The following is a 16135-nucleotide window of genomic DNA, read 5'->3' as shown; positions in this document are numbered from 1 at the left end:
TGACAGATTTTCAAGTACATTTTGTCGACGTACGTAAACACAACCTCACATTTCTTTTCGTTGCATTTTTGTAAACAACTAGTTTCTTGAAAGCTCAATTGTTGTGAAAACGTTAAAAACTTTACCAATTTAGTGTTGTGTACTGACACGTGGGGGTCGCAGCTTGCTGCGGGGTTGTTCTTCCAACGCAAGATAGACGGCTCCGGACAACAGCGTGAAGGTAGGCTAGGATTTATTTTATATAAATCACGCACTACCGCGAACATAAACAATACAACAACAACAACAACAAAAAAGAGGCAAGCGTGCCTAAAACGCAAGTGAGGCTAATCTTAAACAAAAACTAGGACATGGACATGGGAACTTACTTTGTCAAAACGAGACCTGAACCGGAGTGACATAACGACAATGCAGGCAGGACGAGTGATGAACAAGGTATGCTTAAATAACAGTGACATGATTGGTGACAGGTGTGTGTGAGTCAAAACGTGAAACAGGTGCGTGACGTGACAGGTGAAAACTAATGGTTGCTATGGTGACCAGACAAGGGAGTGAAAACACAGAAACTAAACAAAACATGACTTAAAACAAAACATGATAATACAGACATGACATGTACATGCTACTCTATACACTGAGGAAGTGCTTTAAAATGGCTTCAAAATTAAATGTCCCTTCAAAATAAATGTCAATTTAAGTGTTAAAAACATGTCCTTTGAATTACATTTGATTAGACTTAACTTAATTTAAATAAATACAAATTGTTAGCAGCTGAGATAGGCTCCAGCCCCGCCCCCCCTCCCCGCGACACCGAAAGGGACAAGCGGTAGGAAATGGATGGATGGGTGGCTAATGTAATTTGACACTGTCTTCTTCTTGGCTGCTGCTTTCTCTCTTCTAGAGAATAAATGTGATTGCTTCACGTGGAAAACTGATTGGATGAGCTCCTTCCTGTGTGTGTGTGTGTGTGTGTGTGTGTGTGTGTGTGTGTGTGTGTGTGTGTGTGTGTGTGTGTGTGTGTGTGTGTGTGTGTGTGTGTGTGTGTGTGTGTGTGTCAGGGTGTCAGCAAGGAGGGGGGTGCGGGGGGGAGTTTATGCCTCCAGCAGCATCTTTTCCTTGCAGACTCCAGCGAGCTGCGGCAAAAGCAAGCGCGGCTCTTCATCCCTCCATCATCATCATCTTCTCCTTCTTCTTCTTCTGCAGCCTCCAAGCGTTTCTCTTTCTCCTTCCTCATCTTCCTCTTCATCGTCCTAGCGGGATGGAGAGCGACGCCTGAAGAGACGAGAAAGGAGAGCGCCGTGTTTGTCCACGGTAAGAAAGATGTTTCTCGTGTGCAAGAATGTGGGGGCTGGGGTGTTTTGCTCCGTGCACGTGGTCCAGTATTGATCCGGTATCGGTCCAGTATTGATCCGGTATCAGCCCTGTATTGGATCCGGTATTGAGCCAGAATGGACTTTCTGCAGAAACCACTTGCTTCTATATTTTCCGCCCTTGTGACGTCGTGAAGTCTCCAAACCTCAAATAAACACAGGAAACAGGGGCAATAATCCGTTCCAGGGTCAAGCTGTGGCCACGATAAAAGTTATGTTACGGCTTCGGGTTTGACTTTCGGAGTCGACTTGCACGGAAAAAGTGAATACAAACTCAAATTAAAGCTGCAAGCAGCGTTGTTCGGGCCCGCGTATTTGGCAGGTGCTAGTCCTAAGTGTCCCAATACTTTTGTCTACTTTTAGTCTGAAGTGTCCCAAGACTTTTGTCTAGTGTACCTACCTTGTCTGCATTGTGTGGGCATGTTGGTTATTCCTGCTTTTGAGCAGCCATCTTAAAAAAACAGCACCGCAGCGGGTCTTTGAAGGGTCATAAAATCAAAACCGGAGCAGGTATTAAAAATCCCATCTATACTTTTAATCACAAGGGTTGTATCTCTCACCTGTGTTAGTTTGAAGGCGAAACGACAAACGCGCTCAGAGGAGATAGATTTTGAAGGAAGGTGACCGGTTTTTACAAAAAAATTGTTTTGAAGGGGGAATAGCAAACTTCCTGTTGATTTTTGCTGGGGGTTGTCAATTTATGAAATGTAGGTCTAAGTGAGACCTACATATAGGTTTTTGTTTCATGTCTCTCCGACCTTTCCAGTGGGAGTTACAGGCAGTTTTGTCATTTTTTTCTTCCGAGGAGCATGTTTTTCTCCGTTTCATTCAAAAATTGCTCTAGAGCGCAATTTTTAAATTTGGGGTTAGGTTTTTTTATTAGATGGCAATTTTTGCCAGTCCTGATGTGTGTGTTCAGTTTGGTGAGTTTTGAAGCATGTTAAGGGGGTCAAATTACAGCTTAAAGAGGCAAAAGTGACTGTTTTTAGTACTTTTTTGTCTTGAAGGGGGAATTGCCAACTTCCTGTTGATTTCTGCCCGATGATATACGATTATGAAAACTAGGTCTGAGTCAGACCTACATAAAGGTTTTTGTTTCATGTCTGTCCGATCTTCCTAGTGGGAGATATAGGCAGTCTATTTTTTTTTCTAGGGGGCGCTAGAGCGCAATTTTGAGTTTTGGGGTTCGGTTTTTTTTTAAAAAAGGTAATTTTCGCAGGTCCTGATGTGTGGGTCAAATATGGTGAGTTTTGAAGCATGTTAAGTGGGTCAAATTACAGTTTGTTGTGGCGGCGGAAGAATAAAGAATAATTAAAGCTGCAAGCAGCGTTGGTCGGGCCCGCGTAATTGGCAGGTGCTAGTCCTAAGTGTCCCAATACTTTTGTCTACTTTTAGTCTGAAGTGTCCCAAGACTTTTGTCTAGTGTACCTACCTTGTCTGCATTGTGTGGGCACGTTGGTGCTTCCTGCTTTTAAGCAGCCATATTAAAAAAACAGCACCGCAGAAGCATCAGTGCAGCGGGTCTTAGAAGGGTCATAAAATCAAAACCGGAGCAGGTATCACAACTCTTTCACCAACTTTTAATCAGAAGGGGTCAATCTCTCTCCTGTGTTAGTTTGAAGCCGAAACAACAAACGCGCTCAGAGGAGATAATGTTTGAAGAAAAGAGACGTGTTTTTACAAAAATGTTGTGTTGAAGGGGGAATAGCAAACTTCCTGTATATTTTTGCTGGGGGTTGTCAGTTTATGAAATGTAGGTCTAAGTGAGACCTACATAGAGGTTTTTGTTTCATCTCTGTCCAACCTTCCCAGTGGGAGTTACAGGCAGTTTTGTCAGATTTTTCATCCGAGGAGCAGTTTTTTGTGCGTTTTATTAAAAAATTGCTGTAGAGCACAATTTTTAGATTAGGGGTTAGGTTTTTTCATTACATCACAGTTTTAGCCAGTCCTGATGTGTGTGTTCAGTTTGGTGAGTTTTGAAGCATGTTAAGGGGGTCAAATTACAGCTGAAAGAGGCAAAAGTGACTTTTTTTTAGTACTTTTTTGTCTTGAAGGGGGAATTGCCAACTTCCTGTTGATTTTAGCCCGAGGATGTACAATTATGAGAACTAGGTCTAAGTCAGACCTACATAGAGGATTTTGTTTCATGTTTTTCCGACCTTCCTAGTGGGAGTTACAGGCAGTCTAGTTTTTTTTTTTCTAGGGGGCGCTAGAGCGCAATTTTGAGTTTTGAGGTTTGGTTGTTTGATAAACAGTTTTGCCGTATATTACTGATGTGTGTGTAAAATTTGGTGAGTTTTGAAGCATGTTAAGGGGGTCAAAGTAGTGCGCAAAGCTGCGGAATAATAATAATAATAATAATAATAATAATAATAAAACCTTAGAAATTCAATAGGTCCTTATGTCCCATTGCATAAGGACTCCCTGTGGGAGTCCTTTTGCAATGGGCCATGGCGGGCCCTAATAATAAAACGAACGAATAACAATAGGTCCTTATGTCCCATTGCGGGCCCTAATAACTCATTCTTCATGGACGCGTAATGGGAATGTTTGTCATTTCCCACCTAGTGGACTTTCATGTGTACTGCTGCTATTAACTGCGTATATGAATTGTATAAAGCAGTGTTTTTCAACCACTGTGCCGTGGCACACTAGTGTGCCGTGAGATCCAGTCTGGTGTGCCGTGGGAGATAATCTAAATTCACCTATTTGGGTTAAAAATATTTTTTGCAAACCAGTAATTATAGTCTACAAATGATGTGTTGTTGTTGAGTGTCTGTGCTGTCTAGAGCTCGGCAGAGTAACCGTGTAATACTCTTCCATATCAGTAGCTAAATGATTTGTAGATGTCAGAAACAGCGGGAGGCAGTGTGAAGGTAAAAAAGTATCTAATGCTTAAACCAAAAATAAACAAAAGGTGAGTGCCCCTAAGAAAAGGCATTGAAGCTTAGGGAAGGCTATGCAGAACGAAGCTAAAACTGAACTGGCTACAAAGTCAACAAAAACAGAATGCTGGACAACAGCAAAAACTTACAGTGGAGCAAAGACGACGTCCACAAAGTACAGCCGAACATGACATGACAATCAACAATGTCCCCACAAAGAAGGATAAAAACAACTGAAATATTCTTGATTGCTAAAACAAAGTAGATGCGGGGAAATATCGCTCAAAGGAAGACATGAAACTGCTACAGGAAAATACCCCAAAAAATAGGAGCGCAAGACAAGAAGTAAAACACTACACACAGGAAAACAGCAAAAAATACAAAATAAGTCATGGCGTGATGTGACAGGTGGTGACAGTACACCTACTTTGAGACAAGAGCTATAGTGATGCATGCTTGGTTATGGTTTAAAGTCATATCCAAAAATTGCGACTTTTTACTGTCAACTGAGTTTTGTTTTTTAGTGATTTCTGCTGGTGGTGTGCCTCCGCATTTTTTCAACGCAAAAAATGTGCCTTGGCTCAAAAAAGGTTGAAAAACACTGGTATAAAGCACCAATTACTGCAGTCTCAGAATCAGAATCAGAATCAGCTTTATTGTCATTACGCAGGGTAAGGAGATTGAGGCCGTTCCATACAGTGCGATGTGTGCATGCTAGAAAAACAATGTGTAAATATATAAAAATATAAAAAATATAGAAGTGCAATGAATATAGGGTGAAATGAATATATACATGAAAAAAAACAGGGTGGTTGGTGGAATGGGTTGTTGCACCGAAGAGAAGGCAGTTATGAGGGACAATGGGGCAGTCCGTTCAGGATGGTTATGGCCCTGGGGAAGAAGCTGTTCTTTAGCCTGTTTGTTTTGGTTTTAATGCACCTGTAGCGCTTCCCAGAGGGCAGCAGGTGGAACAGGTCAGAGCCAGGGTGGGTGCTGTCCTATACTGTTGTCACCGGTTGGGTCAGAAAACATTGGCTTCAACACCCTGAGTCAACAGCGTTGTCGAGATCCGCATGCGCTTTAAAATGTGGGCGTGAAAGTCATGCATGTGTGTTTACATGTTGTACTTTTCTTTACGACCAATAGTGCTGACTCAGCAGTTTACCACTACTACAACATTGGTTGTACAATCTAGTGGTTTTTAAATGACCATGGCCTTTTCACTTTCTCATGCACTCCAAATCATTACTAAAGTTAAAAGAATTTAAAAAAAGTTAATATTTAGGAAATATCGTCTCTCCAATTATCACCAGATTCCAATTAACACCTCGTCTTTTTTTTTTTTTTATATAGTTAAAGCATATACAGGTAAAAGCCAGTAAATTAGAATATTTTGAAAAACTTGATTTATTTCAGTAATTGCATTCAAAAGGTGTAACTTGTACATTATATTTATTCATTGCACACAGACTGATGCATTCAAATGTTTATTTCATTTAATTTTGATGATTTGAAGTGGCAACAAATGAAAATCCAAAATTCCGTGTGTCACAAAATTAGAATATTACTTAAGGCTAATACAAAAAAGGGATTTTTAGAAATGTTGGCCAACTGAAAAGTATGAAAATGAAAAATATGAGCATGTACAATACTCAATACTTGGTTGGAGCTCCTTTTGCCTCAATTACTGCGTTAATGCGGCGTGGCATGGAGTCGATGAGTTTCTGGCACTGCTCAGGTGTTATGAGAGCCCAGGTTGCTCTGATAGTGGCCTTCAACTCTTCTGCGTTTTTGGGTCTGGCATTCTGCATCTTCCTTTTCACAATACCCCACAGATTTTCTATGGGGCTAAGGTCAGGGGAGTTGGCGGGCCAATTTAGAACAGAAATACCATGGTCCGTAAACCAGGCACGGGTAGATTTTGCGCTGTGTGCAGGCGCCAAGTCCTGTTGGAACTTGAAATCTCCATCTCCATAGAGCAGGTCAGCAGCAGGAAGCATGAAGTGCTCTAAAACTTGCTGGTAGACGGCTGCGTTGACCCTGGATCTCAGGAAACAGAGTGGACCGACACCAGCAGATGACATGGCACCCCAAACCATCACTGATGGTGGAAACTTTACATTAGACTTCAGGCAACGTGGATCCTGTGCCTCTCCTGTCTTCCTCCAGACTCTGGGACCTCGATTTCCAAAGGAAATGCAAAATTTGCATGGTTGGGTAATGGTTTGGGGTGCCATGTCATCTGCTGGTGTCGGTCCACTCTGTTTCCTGAGATCCAGGGTCAACGCAGCCGTCTACCAGCAAGTTTTAGAGCACTTCATGCTTCCTGCTGCTGACCTGCTCTATGGAGATGGAGATTTCAAGTTCCAACAGGACTTGGCGCCTGCACACAGCGCAAAATCTACCCGTGCCTGGTTTACGGACCATGGTATTTCTGTTCTAAATTGGCCCGCCAACTCCCCTGACCTTAGCCCCATAGAAAATCTGTGGGGTATTGTGAAAAGGAAGATGCAGAATGCCAGACCCAAAAACGCAGAAGAGTTGAAGGCCACTATCAGAGCAACCTGGGCTCTCATAACACCTGAGCAGTGCCAGAAACTCATCGACTCCATGCCACGCCGCATTAACGCAGTAATTGAGGCAAAAGGAGCTCCAACCAAGTATTGAGTATTGTACATGCTCATATTTTTCATTTTCATACTTTTCAGTTGGCCAACATTTCTAAAAATCCCTTTTTTGTATTAGCCTTAAGTAATATTCTAATTTTGTGACACACGGAATTTTGGATTTTCATTTGTTGCCACTTCAAATCATCAAAATTAAATGAAATAAACATTTGAATGCATCAGTCTGTGTGCAATGAATACATATAATGTACAAGTTACACCTTTTGAATGCAATTACTGAAATAAATCAAGTTTTTCAAAATATTCTAATTTACTGGCTTTTACCTGTATGTTCGCATGAGCAATAACTTTAGCTTGCTTATCTGATTAAATTGTTCTTTTAATTCCTACACCACAACTTTGTGTAAACCGTAAATAAAAACAGAATACAATGATTTGAAAATCCTTTTCAACTTATATTCAATTGAATAGACTGCAAAGACAAGATACTTAACGTTCAAAATATTTTTTTGCAAATATTAGCTCATTTGGAATTTGATGCCTGCAACATGTTTCAAAAAAGCTGGCACAAGTGGCAAAAAAGACTGAGAAAGTTGAGGAATGCTCATCAAACACTTATTTGGAACATCCCACAGGTGAACAGGCTAATTGGGAACAGGTGGGTGCCATGATTGGGTATAAAAGCAGCTTCCATGAAATGCTCAGTCATTCACAAACAAGGATGTGGCGAGGGTCACCACTTTGTCAACAGATGCATGAGCAAATTGTTAAGAACAACATTTCTCAACCAGCTATTGCAAGGAATTTAGGGATTTCACCATCTACGGTCCGTGATATCATCAAAGGGTTCAGAGATTCTGGAGAAATCACTGCAAGGCTGAAAGCCAACATTGAATGCCCGTGACCTCCGATCCCTCAGGCGATACTGCATCAAAAACCGACATCAGTGTGTAAAGGATATCACCACATGGGCTCAGGAACACTTCAGAACACCACTGTCAGTAACTACAGTTTGTCGCTACATCTGTAAATGCAAGTTAAAACTCTACTATGCAAAGCGAAAGTCATTTATCAACAACACCCAGAAACGCCGCCGGCTTTGCTGCGCCCGAGCTCATCTAAGATGGACTGATGCAAAGTGTAAAAGAGTTCTGTGGTCTGACGAGTCCACATTTCAAATAGTTTTTGGAAACTGTGGACGTCGTGTCCTCCGGAACAAAGAGGAAAATAACCATCCGAATTGTTATAGGCGCGAAGTTCCAAAGCCAGCATCTGTGATGGTATGGGGGTGTATTAGTGCCCAAGGCATGCGTAACTTACACATCTGTGAAGGCACCATTAATGCTGACATACAGGTTTTGGAGCAACATATGTTGCCATCCAAGCAACGTTACCATGGACGCCCCTGCTTATTTCAGCAAGACAATGCCAAGCCACGTGTTACAACAAATTAGTTTTTAATCAGCTCCTTAAGTCATCCAGAAGATATAAAATTATACAATTCCATCCATCCATCCATCCATTTTCTACCGCTTATTCCCTTTGGGGTCGCGGGGGGCGCTGGAGCCTATCTCAGCTACAATCGGGCGGAAGGCGGGGTACACCCTGGACAAGTCGCCACCTCATCGCAGGGCCAACACAGATAGACAGACAACATTCACACTCACATCCACACACTAGGGCCAATTTAGTGTTGCCAATCAACTTATCCCCAGGTGCATGTCTTTGGAGGTGGGAGGAAGCCGGAGTACCCGGAGGGAACCCACGCAGTCACGGGGAGAACATGCAAACTCCACACAGAAAGATCCCGAGGCCGGGATTGAACCCAAGACTACTCAGGACCTTCGTATTGTGAGGCAGATGCACTAACCCCTCTGCCACCGTGAAGCCAATTATACAATTTTTTTTTTTTTTTTTTAATAAAAAAAAAATTATTATACAATTATTTTATTAAATATGTTATTATTTTTTATTTCTGAAAAATATGTTGACAGGATGGACGATTCTCCTTCCACCGCCTGTCTTTGCAACGCCGTCAGTCACATGTCAGTTTGCACATACTTTTCATCCATCCATCCATCCATTTTCTACCGCTTATTCCCTTCGGGGTCGCGGGGGGCGCTGGAGCCTATCTCAGCTACTATTCAGACGTACTAAATAAAGATGTGAAACAGCACCCGCAGAACAGTTTCAGCCCTGATTGATAATATATTATAGATAGATAATTATATTTACATTTTCTCCTCCAAGTATTGCGGGCGTTCTGTTAATCAGCATTAATTAGGGCCCGCAATGGGACATAAGGACCTATTGTTATTGTAACGTTTTATTAGGGCCCGCAATGGCCCATTGCAAAAGGACTCCCACAGGGAGTCCTTATGCAATGGGACATAAGGACCTATTGTTATTGTAACGTTTTATTATTCTTTATTAGGGCCCGCAATGGCCCATTGCAAAAGGACTCCCACAGGGAGTCCTTATGCAATGGGACATAAGGACCTATTGTTATTCTAAGGTTTTATTTATTATTATTATACCGGCCGCCTCTTCGAGCACTAATTTGACCCACTTAACATGCTTCAAAACTCACCATATTTGACGCACACGTCAGGACCTGCGAAAATTGCCTTTTGATAAAAAAACCAAACCCCAAAAATAAAAATTGCGCTCTAGCGCCCCCTAGGAAAAAAAAAACTAGACTGCTTGTAACTCCCACTAGGAAGGTCGGAGAGACATGAAACAAAAACCTCTATATAGGTCTGACTTACACCTACCTTTCATAATTGTATATGCTCGGGCAGAAATCAACAGGAAGTTGGCAATTCCCCCTTCAAGACAAAAAAGTACTAAAAACAGTCACTTTTGCCTCTTTCAGCTGTAATTTGACCCCCCTAACATGCTTCAAAACTCACCAAACTGAACACACACATCAGGACTGGCTAAAACTGTGATCTAATGAAAAAACCTAACCCCAAATCTAAAAATTGTGCTCTACAGCAATTTTTTCATAAAACGCACAAAACACTGCTCCGCGGGTGAAAAATCTGACTAAACTGCCTGTAACTCCCACTGGGAAGGTCGGAGAGACATGAAATGAAAACCTCTCCGTAGGTCTCACTTAGACCTACATTTCATTAATTGACAACCCCCAACAAAAATCAACAGGATGTTTGCTATTCCCCCTTCAAAACAAATGTTTTGTAAAAACCGGTCACCTTCCTTCAAAAACTATCTCCTCTGAGCGCGTTTGTCCTTTCGGCTTCAAACTAACACAGGAGAGAGATTAAACCCTTGTGCATAGAATAACAGAACCGTTTTGTGATACCTGCTCCGGTTTTGATTTTATGACCCTTCAAAGACCCGCTGCGCTGATGCTGCTGCGGTGCTGTTTTTTTAAGATGGCTGCTCTAAAGCAGGAAGCACCAACGTGCCCACACAATGCAGACAAGGTAGGTACACTAGACAAAAGTCTTGGGACACTTCAGACTAAAAGTAGACAAAAGTATTGGGACACTTAGGACTAGCACCTGCCAAATACGCGGGCCCGAACAACGCTGCTTGCAGCTTTAATTATTATTCTTTATTCTTTCTTTATTCTACCGCCGCCTCTTTGAACACTAATTTGACCCACTTAGCATGCTTCAAAACTCACCAAATTTGACCCACACATCAGGACCTGCGAAAATTGCCTTTTGATAAAAAAACCGAACCCCAAAAATAAAAATTGCGCTCTAGCGCCTCCTAGGGAAAAAAAAAACTAGACTGCCTGTAACTCCCACCAGGAAGGTCGGAAAAACATGAAACAAAATTCTCTATGTAGGTCTGACTTAGACCTAGTTCTCATAATAGTACATCCTCGGGCTAAAATCAACAGGAAGTTGGCAATTCCCCCTTCAAGACAAAAAAGTACTAAAAACAGTCACTTTTGCCTCTTTGAGCTGCAATTTGACCCCCTTAACATGCTTCAAAACTCACAAAACTGAACACACACATCAGGACTGGCAAAAACTGTGATCTAATAAAAAAACCTAACCCCAAATCTCAAAATTGTGCTCTAGCGCAATTTTTTAATGAAACGCACAAAAAACTGTTCCTCGGATGAAAAAACTGACAAAACTGCCTGTAACTCCCACTGGGAAGGTCGGAGAGACATGAAACAAAAACCTCTATGTAGGGCTCACTTAGACCTACATTTCATAATTCAACAACCCCCAGCAAAAATCAACAGGAAGTTTGCTATTCCCCCTTCAAAACAATTTTTTTGTAAAAACCGGTCACCTTCCTTCAAAAACTATCTCCTCTGAGCGCGTTTGTTGTTTCGGCTTCAAACTAACACAGGAGAGAGATAAAACCCTTGTGTATAAAATAACAGAACAGCGTTTTAATACCTGCTCCGGTTTTGATTTTATGACCCTTCAAAGACCCGCTGCGCTGCTATTTTTTTAAGATGGCTGCTTAAAAGCAGGAAGCACCAGCGTGCCCACACAATGCAGACAAGGTAGGTACACTAGACAAAAGTATTGGGACACTTATGACTACCACCGGACAAAAGTATTGGGACACTTAGGCCGAAAACTGGACAAACGTATTGGGACACTTAGGCCGAAAACTGGACAAAAGTATTGGGACACTTGGGACTACAACTTGACAAAAGTATTGGGACACTTAGGACTACCGGTACAACTTGCCAAAAGTATTGGGACACTTGGGACTAAAACTGGACAAAAGTATTGGGACACTTAGGACTAGCACCTGCCAAATACGCGGGCCCGACCAACACTGCTTGCAGCTTTAATTAGGGCCCGCAATGGCCCATTGCAAAAGGACTCCCAAAGGGAGTCCTTATGCAATGGGACATAAGGACCTATTGTTATTGTAACGTTTTATTATTCTTTATTCTTTCTTTATTCTACCGCCGCCTCTTTGAACACTAATTTGACCCACTTAGCATGCTTCAAAACTCACCAAATTTGACCCACACATCAGGACCTGCGAAAATTGCCTTTTGATAAAAAAAACCAAACCCCAAAAATAAAAATTGCGCTCTAGCGCCCCCTAGGAAAAAAAAAACTAGACTGCCTGTAACTCCCACTAGGAAGGTCGGAAAAACATGAAACAAAATCCTCTATGTAGGTCTGACTTAGACCTAGTTCTCATAATAGTACATCCTCGGGCTAAAATCAACAGGAAGTTGGCAATTCCCCCTTCAAGACAAAAAAGTACTAAAAACAGTCACTTTTGCCTCTTTGAGCTGCAATTTGACCCCCTTAACATGCTTCAAAACTCACAAAACTGAACACACACATCAGGACTGGCAAAAATGTTTTAATAAAACGGAGAAAAAACTGCTCCTCGGAAGAAAAAAATTACAAAACTGCCTGTAACTCCCACTGGGAAGGTCGGAGAGACATGAAACAAAAACCTCTCCGTAGGTCTCACTTAGACCTACATTTCATTAATTGACAACCCCCAGCAAAAATCAACAGGAAGTTTGCTATTCCCCCTTCAAAACAATTTTTTAGTAAAAACCGGTCACCTTCCTTCAAAAACTATCTCCTCTGAGGGCGTTTGTGGTTTCGGCTTCAAACTTACACAGGAGAGAGATTAAACCCTTGTGTATAAATTAACAGAACAGTTTTTTAATACCTGCTCCGGTTTTGATTTTATGACCCTTCAAAGACCCGCTGCGCTGCTGTTTTTTTAAGATGGCTGCTTAAAAGCAGGAAGCACCAGCGTGCCCACACAATGCAGACAAAGGTAGGTACACTAGACAAAAGTATTGGGACACTTATGACTACCACCGGACAAAAGTATTGGGACACTTAGGCCGAAAACTGGACAAACGTATTGGGACACTTAGGCCGAAAACTGGACAAAAGTATTGGGACACTTGGGACTACAACTTGACAAAAGTATTGGGACACTTAGGACTACAACTTGCCAAAAGTATTGGGACACTTGGGACTAAAACTGGACAAAAGTATTGGGACACTTAGGACTAGCACCTGCCAAATACGCGGGCCCGACCAACGCTGCTTGCAGCTTTAATTAGGGCCCGCAATGGCCCATTGCAAAAGGACTCCCAAAGGGAGTCCTTATGCAATGGGACATAAGGACCTATTGTTATTGTAACGTTTTATTATTCTTTATTCTTTCTTTATTCTACCGCCGCCTCTTTGAACACTAATTTGACCCACTTAGCATGCTTCAAAACTCACCAGATTTGACCCACACATCAGGACCTGCGAAAATTGCCTTTTGATAAAAAAACCAAACCCCAAAAATAAAAATTGCGCTCTAGCGCCCCCTAGGAAAAAAAAAAACTAGACTGCCTGTAACTCCCACTAGGAAGATCGGAAAAATATGAAACAAAATCCTCTATGTAGGTCTGACTTAGACCTAGTTCTCATAATAGTACATCCTCGGGCTAAAATCAACAGGAAGTTGGCAATTCCCCCTTCAAGACAAAAAAGTACTAAAAACAGTCACTTTTGCCTCTTTGAGCTGCAATTTGACCCCCTTAACATGCTTCAAAACTCACAAAACTGAACACACACATCAGGACTGGCAAAAACTGTGATCTATTAAAAAAACCTAACCCCGAATTCAAAAATTGCGCTCTACAGCAATTTTTTAATAAAACGGAGATAAAACGGAGAAAAAACTGCTCCTCGGAAGAAAAAAATTACAAAACTGCCTGTAACTCCCACTGGGAAGGTCGGAGAGACATGAAACAAAAACCTCTCCGTAGGTCTCACTTAGATCTACATTTCATTAATTGACAACCCCCAGCACAAATCAACAGGAAGTTTGCTATTCCCCCTTCAAAACAATTTTTTAGTAAAAACCGGTCACGTTCCTTCAAAAACTATCTCCTCTGAGGGCGTTTGTCGTTTCGGCTTCAAACTTACACAGGAGAGAGATTAAACCCTTGTGTATAAATTAACAGAACAGTTTTTTAATACCTGCTCCAGTTTTGATTTTATGACCCTTCAAAGACCCGCTGCGCTGATGCTGCTGCACTGCTGTTTTTTTAAGATGGCTGTTTAAAAGCAGGAAGCACCAACGTGCCCACACAATGCAGACAAGGTAGGTACACTAGACAAAAGTCTTGGGACACTTCAGACTAAAAGTAGACAAAAGTATTGGGACACTTAGGACTAGCACCTGCCAAATACGCGGGCCCGACCAACGCTGCTTGCAGCTTTAATTTAAAATATTATTGAAGACAGACACATGTGCTATCAATTTTGCACGTGTTTTCATACACGCAAAAATCTTGTTGTCTAAAACGCTAAAATTGTATTGGTTAATGCGCTAACACCTCATTGGTTAAAACGCTAACTTCAAATTGGTTAAAGCAATAACTTTTAGTGGAGTTAATCACTAACCTGTGCTTAATACATTTTACAATATCAGAAAGAAAAAGTTGTTGTTTTTTTTCAGAAAAGCTCCCCGTGTTGCAGCTGCAAGTGCTCTACCCTATTTGCCCCTCAAGCAAAACCCCCACTGGTGGTATTGGACTTCAAACACGTCCTCAGGAAATGGTTTTAGGAATTCTAGTTTTTCATAAAGGTTTAAGCCTCCTCATACTTATAGAGATAACACCAAAACATGCAATGCCGGAAACCTGCGACAAAAAGTATCCCAAAAGAAGACTTTAAGCTGCAACTTCCTGTATGGAATGTGTCCCAATACTTTTGGTCCACCTGATGCATGTTTTGAGTGGCGGTCCTCAGGGAAGTGTTATAGGTCCACTTTTGTTCTGTCAAGGTTGAACTATCCTTGTTATAAAAGCTATGGAAAGTAAATTCATGCATACATTATGTACTGTACTGTGTGTTTTTTAGAGTAGTCAGTGTACAGCTTGTCTATGTACTGGCGCATGAAAATACTATATCTATGAGAGCATGATGAGTTATTTTCTTCAGTCCAGCATGGTGGTGACCAGAGGTGGGTAGAGTAGCCAAAACTTGTACTTAAGTAAGATAACTGTTACTGGAGAGTAATATTACTCAAGTAAAAGTAAAAAGTAGTTATCCTAATAATTGCTTGAGTAAGAGAGGAAGTATTCAGTGAAAAAACAATTTAAGTACAGAGTAACTATGATGCGTGTGTGTGTGTGTTTGCATGTTCTTGTATTCCTACCCTTCTTGAGACATCAACAAGGGAAAGTACCTTCCATATGAGGAGCGGTGAACAAGTTAGGACATAAATCATATGGTCCCAATACAGAAAACCATTGCATCTAATAGAGAATGTCTCATTTGCACCCCTGGTGGTGAAATCTATCAAAATTAGGAGGGATTTTTCAAATTGACTGTGTGTCGGTTTTAAAAGTACTCCCCCTGTGGTCAACATATGAAATAACAAGTGTGTGTAAACATTTGAAGTGCTCCCCCTCTGGCCAACATATGTAATAACAAGTGTTTGTAAGAAATTGAAATGCGCCCCCCCCTTTGGCCAAAATGTATTTAAAAAAATTTAAGAAATATGTATATAGAGACATACTGTAAAAACTTGAAGTAAATAATGAAGATTAAAAACCAATACAAACAAACAAACAAAAAAAGCTTACCTTTTTTAAAAAATATTTGCATAGTATGTATATATTATTAACGTTAAATACAAATTAATACAAATTAAATACAAATCTTTATATATCTAGAAAGGGTGGTCCTAAAGAGGTAGGCATTTTTCGGAGGTCTCAAGAAGGTAACACAGACAATAATGTGTGTGTGTGTGTGTGTGTGTGTGTGTGTGTGTGTGTGTGTGTGTGTGTGTGTGTGTGTGTGTGTGTGTGTGTGTGTGTGTGTGTGTGTGTGTGTGTGTGTGTGTGTGTGAGAGAGAGAGAAAGAGAGAGAGAGTGAGAGAGAGAGAAAGACCCTGCTGAAGCATGTACTACACAATTTGGACCTTTTACATTGACCTATTACATTATAACAGGGCTAATGTTAGCATATGTGCAGCTAACACACAAAAAATACGTCTACAACATGTTTTCTTTAGTTGGAAATGGAATTCTTGTGGGGCTAACATTTCTACTGACGCAGATGACATTGGATGATAAATATGTTCTTTTTGCTGCTAGTTCTAAGGCAGGGGTCTCAAACTCAATTTACCTGGGGGCCACTGGATGCAGAAACTTGGTGAGGCTGGGCCGCAAGAAAAGATTTCTTAAAAAAAAAATCTAACATGACCTTTTTAATGAATTCACCTTCTTTGAATGGCTTTCCCACCCTAGCAACCATCT

At 41.2% G+C, this 16135-nt stretch overlaps 1 protein-coding gene across 1 annotated transcript in view; it reads left to right on the top strand.

Annotated features, from left to right (window-relative positions):
- Window positions 1-1203: 1203 nt before the first annotated feature.
- Window positions 1204-16135, top strand: part of syt12 (synaptotagmin XII) — a 39090-nt gene continuing 24158 nt past the window's right edge. The window contains exon 1 of the mRNA XM_061959661.2: window positions 1204-1311. The gene's annotated coding sequence lies outside the window, so the exon portion shown is untranslated. The remainder of the gene's footprint in view (window positions 1312-16135) is intronic.

The sequence above is a fragment of the Nerophis lumbriciformis genome, linkage group LG05 (assembly GCF_033978685.3).
Source record: "Nerophis lumbriciformis linkage group LG05, RoL_Nlum_v2.1, whole genome shotgun sequence".
Taxonomy (NCBI): domain Eukaryota; kingdom Metazoa; phylum Chordata; class Actinopteri; order Syngnathiformes; family Syngnathidae; genus Nerophis; species Nerophis lumbriciformis.
This window is presented reverse-complemented; position numbering and strand designations above follow the sequence as displayed.